Source organism: Schistocerca serialis, chromosome 2, assembly GCF_023864345.2.
Source record: "Schistocerca serialis cubense isolate TAMUIC-IGC-003099 chromosome 2, iqSchSeri2.2, whole genome shotgun sequence".
Lineage (NCBI taxonomy): Eukaryota > Metazoa > Arthropoda > Insecta > Orthoptera > Acrididae > Schistocerca > Schistocerca serialis.
The window spans coordinates 919,782,698-919,789,528 of NC_064639.1; positions in this window are offsets into that span (position 1 = coordinate 919,782,698).

Here is a 6,831-nt window from a genome sequence, read left to right on the forward strand (position 1 = left end):
GTGTGGCAACCACAAGGAACCCTAGCTAATATGGTATTTGCTTATACAACTTTACACATCGGTACCATATTTCTCTAACACACAAATTACACAGCTATCTGATCATGTAACTGAGAGATAAACTTTTTTTTATTACATCAGTGACAGATGTTTACGCAATTACATAGTTGGATAACTTCACACTTATGAAATTGTATTTTGTCTGTATTTTGCGAAATGCTCATATTTTTTCGGAACCATTGTGATACTATGAGAGCTTTGAATGATGTATTTGGTAAGGGAGCATGATTTTTAAAGTACGTTTGAGGTAGATGACACTATTGAAATGAGCAGAGAATTTTTTTAGGTTTTGAAATTATTGGAGGAAGCTACGACGATTTTGAGAATTGACTGAGATGTTATGATATTATTACGACGACGATGTGTACTATGCTGTTGAGATATGTTTATGATCAATAAGATGATGCTACCGTATATGAGGAATAAGAAGTATGTTGGAAACCGTTAAGAGATTGCTCATTTTGTTTAATATCTGGTTTCCAGCTGTGTTGCAGCATTGGTTTTATAAAATAAACTTAAATGCATCTGCTAATGTGAACACTTTCTGTCAACAGATTTGTTAAATAAGTATTTTCTGATCCACATTCTTCGAAAAAGGAGCTCTTGGAATGGAGAGAACAATAAGAAGGGACTAATAACAGTAACTGCATCTATAATTTTCTTTTCAAGTACTTGGTAATTTCTTTTGTAGAATAATTTGTGGTGCACCACTTTAATTACATAGACATTAACATGTGAATATACATTTCCCTTATCTGCATTGTTCTTTTTACTGTAATATTTTTTCTGCTTGAGCTATGTCATGTTTAGGTATACGGGTAAGTTACTGCTGTTTGCCAGGCATAGTGTTACTGAATTTGACTTTGTGTTACTCTGCTAAGGCAGTTTACTACTGATTTATTTTTCTTGTTGCTGCACATTGGCTCATATTAGTTGTAATGTTGCATTGCTTGGTAATTTAGATTTACTGTAGCTTGCTTTGCAATTTTCCATTTTTTTTGTCATTGCTGTTTGTGTTACTTATTTTGTGCTGCTGCATTGCCTCGTCCCTTAGTTTAGCATCTGAGCTCAGTAGATTTAAGTTAGCTTAAGAGGGGGTAGCCTCTAAGAGAATGAGTTGCGATGAATTGGAAGAAATGCATTGAGAAGTTATACGAAAAAAAGTACAGAAAACAGGTTTAGGTAGGATTTTCTTGGAAATAAATGTTGAGGTAAGAAATGTGTGAACATATAAATACAGAAAGCATGCTTAGATAGAATTTTTTTTGGTGGAAACAAAGGATGAAATAAGAGGAAAGATATATGAAGTTTTGGGTTGGACTGCAGTACCACATGTTACACTGAAAACGAACCCTGTCCTTTCCTATTGGTGTTATCCCACTATGTGTTTGTGTACCCTTGTGTATTTGTTTTCTTCCTGTCTCTGTGTAGTTTCATAGAATTTTTTCTTCTTTTAATATTAAGCTACATTCACTATGATGAGGAATACTGTTATCCTCGAATGTAATTGGCATTAATAATATGTTATTTACTTTGTAAAGATGTTAGACATTATTAATTCTGTTCTGTTTAATGCTCATGTGTGAAGTTGATGTTTCAAAAGTTATTGTGATCTTTTATGTATGTACTCATGTCATAATTCCACTGATGTATATGTTAGTTCGATTCTTTTGTAAAGCCTGTACTACAAATGTTATCTGTATTGTTATGTTTTTAATGATGTGTTCTGTACCTTTGTTATTGTATTCTCATGTTATAAAATTGTAATTGACACCAGTTTATCAAACTAAGTAACTTGTAAGCATCCATTTCACTGCACACATTTCCGTTGGTCATAGTATATGGACAATATGTGAGAAGTAGGGACTGTTAGTGTTTGCACGTGTGCTAATGATTCAGCAAGGGACTGGATAACAGCATTGCTGGTTCTAAGGACAATTCCAAAAACTTTGTGAGTGCACAAGTGGTGGTTTATGGACTTGCTACATTATCCGCAAGACTCTTCAGTGGTGATTGTGCACCTGCACAGTCACAACAGATGGCTGCTGGCCATCTCTACCAGGACTACAGTGGGTCTGCTCTGTGATGACCTACCCACCAATATTCTTCAAAACTTCGACTGACTCTGCTGTGGGTTTGCTCTGTTGTGGCGCATTATCTGTCAGCATGTCAAGAGTCAGCACTGTCTTTCCGTTGGAAGGACAACGCTACTTCTTCAAGACTGCATGGAAATCCACTACTTCCGTGTGCATTTTCTTCTACTGCTCAGACTTTGAGGAAAACACTACTATTTCACCTTGATGAACGATCAGGACTGCCTTTATGGACTGTGAGAAAATTTGAGCTTTTGACCAACATTGTATCAATAAGTGTGTGCATTTGATTTCTTTGTTATTGTAATTATGAAAATTTTTTCAAATCTGTATTGGCCACTGCCCAAACCAATTTGTAACATTTTTTGTGGGGAGCATGGGGGCTATGTAAGTAGGCTGTTTAGGTTTTTTATTGGTAACGCCACCTCTGTATGAAAATCACTGGCTGTGCTGTGTGCAGTCTGTGGCTGCTTTGCATTGTTGTGATACTCGCCATTGTAGTGTTAGGCAGCTGGCTGTGAACAGCGCGTAGCGTTGCGCAGTTGGAGGTGAGCCGCCAGCAGTGGTGGATGTGGGGAGAGAGATGGCGGAGTTTTGAAATTTGTCATGAACTGCTATATTTATATATGATGATATCAAGGTAAATACATTGTTTGTTCTCTATTAATATCTTTCATTTGCTAACTATCCCTATCAGTAGTTAGTGCCTTCCATAGTTTGAATCTTTTATTTAGCTGGCAGTAGTGGCGCTCGCTGTATTGCAGTAGCTTGAGTAACGAAGATTTTTGGTGAGGTAAGTGATTTGTGAAAGGTATAGGTTAATGTTAATCAGGGCCATTCTTTTGTAGGGATTTTTGAAAGTCAGATTGCGTTGCGCTAAAAATATTGTGTGTCAGGTTAAGCACAGTCCTGTATAATTTTTCAAAGGGGACGTTTCAAACGGAAATGGGACTTGGGTATTATCCATCTAGTGGGATGTGGAAAATTGCCTGAAAACCACATCCAGACTGGGCAGCACACCAGCCATCGATTTAGACCCAGTGTGTCTCCCCGAATCCAGAGAGTGGCATCATAACTCACTCATCTATGAGGGTTGCACTAAAAGAAATGCACCACATCTTTTTTCTTCAACAATTCTTTATTGAACATAATGAGAATTACACACATGAAAGAATGGTGTTTTATCTACACGCCGTATTTTTCCACGTAACCTCCATCCCGTTCTTTGGCCTTCCTCCAGTGTGAAACAAGAGAGTTGGTACCAAACCTTGTCCTGGTGGTGGAGCCAGTGTTTCACTGTGTGAAATCACTTCCTAATCGTCCCCAAAATGTCTTCCACGAACTCATCCTTTAGTGGCGCAAACAAGTCGATGTCCGAGGGGGGCCCTAAAACTGCAAGGCTCCGCCGAACCGCCTTCTGATGAACTTTTCAAATGGTTCAAATGGCTCTGAGCACTATGGGACTTAACATCTATGGTCATCAGTCCCCTAGAACTTAGAACTACTTAAACCTAACTAACCTAAGGACAGCACACAACACCCAGCCATCACGAGGCAGAGAAAATCCCTGACCCCTCCGGGAATCGAACCCGGGAACTCGGGCGTGGGAAGCGAGAACGCTACCGACGACCACGAGATGCGGGCATGAACTTTTCCTCCATGCCCACTGACTAACGGTACTTCTGTCGACAGTAGATGCGCCACACTCTCCTCACAAGCGTTTGTAAATATTCCCCACAGTTCCTTTCTCTGCAGTGGGAAATTGACTGATGGCACATAGTTTGTAACGTACATCATCTACAGACGCCATTTTGAAACTGTCCTGCAACTACGCTATCTGTCACAGGTGACAGAAACTTGGTGCGCTCACTAGAGATACTTCAAATAATACATACGTAAAGTTTCGCATTCATAGTATTGTTTTCGGCTGAGAAAAAAAAAATGCGGTGCATTACTTTCTGGGCAACCCTCGTTATTTCTGCGGGTCCTGGTGAGTCGTCAGCGTGCTAACAAAATTCTTCTTTTCTTATTAGCTCCCAGGTACACTAGTGCGACCAATACTAACTTACAGTTGCTTTCCAGTGAAGGCATCAACCTACCTTATTAAAAAAAAAGGGTTGAGTAATTAAAACACAGATTCGGTAACGTATTATTAAACAAACAATTAAGAGTAAGTTAAAGGGACCAAAACACTAGCCCTACAGGAAATCCAGTTAGATTTTACACTGGGTAAGATGCGGAATTAACCACTTTCCTATTTCAGATTTCTGAAGAATCTCTTTGTGCAGCAGAAAATTGATAAGTCCTATGTTGACAGATACAGAATGTCAGACCTCCATCTTGCACCAGCAGGAGAATCCCAGCCACCTTGGCATCGATACTTAGGCACGTCATATATCGATAACGACATCTCGTACCTACTGGAAAGAAACGGGAAGTTCCGTACTCGCTAACGAGCCTTGAGCGGGCAACGAGGGAAACCCACGTAGCTTCCGTGATAAACTTCCCGACGTTGAAGACGGTTCGAGTTAAACATCAAGTTTGAATTACGTTTGCTTGAACAGCGACTTCTAAAGCACCATTATCAAATGAATGGATGGAAGCGAAAACAGCAAATGCGCATTCGCAGACTATTCGCCAGTGTTCACTAGTCACTACCATTTGCTTGCATCTGTGAACAAGCGTTTACACGAGAGGGAATGGAGGAGAACACGACATAGTCACCATAGCTCAAGGGCGCTCCGCTATTGTTTTCTGGCGCTAATAACAAGCACACAGGACACATAACCACATATAGGCAGAGCAACGATGCAGAACTTTGGTATTTAGAGAGGATTATTTTGCAAAGGCAGCTCCAGATTTCATTAGCATTAGTCCAACGCTTTGCGCATATGTCGGTTGGCACTTTCCGCTTACTTCTCATTGCAACTGAGAAGAAAATTTAAAATTAAAATTCGAATTAGCGGTGACCGACATGTAAGCAACCGGAGACATTTGCATTATTGATTGTTTAGCGTTTCAATGGCTGCTTTATGTCAGATTGTTTCTAAAGTCTGCTGTGACATATGTGAAGCACTGGCCAGCAGCAGTGGTCGAGCGATTCTAGGCGCTTCAGTCTGGAACCGCGCGACCGCTACGGTCGCAGGTTCAAATCCTGCCTCGGGTATGGATGTGTGTGATGCCCTTAGGTTAGTTAGGTTTAAGTAGTTCTAAGTTCTAGGGAACTGATAGCCTCAGATGTTAAGTCCCATAGTGCCCAGGGGCATTTGAACCATTTTTTTGTGAAGCACTTCATGGATTTTATTATAGTACGGTGTATATCAGGAAGATAATGTCAATAAAATACGATTAATGAAATGTGAAATATACAGAGGGTGGACAGAAATATGAAAACACCACGACACAATCCATTACCACGCCTAATACGGAATAGGAAACTCGTTGGCAAGCAAAACAGCTTCCAATCGTCTCTGAATGGGTAGAGACTGGTCCTGTATGGTTTCCAACGGTATTTTACAACATTCATCCTGCAAAATGGTAGGAAGTTCAGATAACGATTATGGAGGTGGATAGCAACCAAGTGCCCGTCGCTAAAGTAGTCCACAAAGGCTCAATAATATTGAGATGTGGAGACCGTGGCGGACACTGGAGATGCGACAATTCATCGTCGTGTTTACAAAATCAGACCTGGACGATGCGAGCCGAATGAACGTGTGACCTGTCTTCTTGGGACACCAACGGAGAACAAACACTGTACAATCGGATGGTCCTGTTCAGTTAAAATGGTCACATAATTCTTGGCAGAAATGGACGTTACAGAGTAACCACGGGAGCCTATGGAATACCACGATATGGCTGCCCAAATCAACACCGAACCCCCCCCCCCCCCTCCCCCCCCCCCCCCGCCATGTTTCACTCTTGGGACGTAAACTCTGTCAGAAGGTGAAAACAGTCTGAAACAAGACTCATCCGACCTTTACTTTCTTCCATTGCTCCGTACTCTCTCTTCGGTACCACATCTACATATTTACTCTGCAATTAACATTTAAGTGCTTGGCAGAGGGTCCATCGAACCACAATCATACTTTATCTCTACCATTCCACTCCCGAACAGCGCGCGGGAGAAACGAACACCTAAACCTTGCTGTTCGAGCTCTGATTTCTCTTATTTTATTTTGATGATCATTCCTACCTATGTAGGTTGGGCTCAACAAAATATTTTCGCATTCGGAAGAGAAAGTTGGTGACTGAAATTTCGTAAATAGATCTCGCCGCGACGAAAAACGTCTTTGCTTTAATGACTTCCATCCCATCTCGCGTGTCATATCTGCCACACTCTCTCCCCTATTACGTGATAATACAAAACGAGCTGCCCTTTTTGGCACCCTTTCGATGTCCTCCGCCAATCCCACCTGGTAAGGATCCCACACTGCGCAGCAATATTCTAACAGAGGACGAACGAGTGTATTGTAAGCTGTCTCGTTAGTGGACTTGTTGCATCTTCTAAGTGTCCTGCCAATGAAACGCAACCTTTGGCTCGCCTTCCCCACAATATTATCTATGTGGCCTTTCCAACTGAAGTTGTTCGTAATTTTAACACCCAAGTACTTATTTGAACTGACAGCCTTGAGAATTGTACTATTTATCGAGTAACCGAATTCCAGCGGATTTCTTTTGG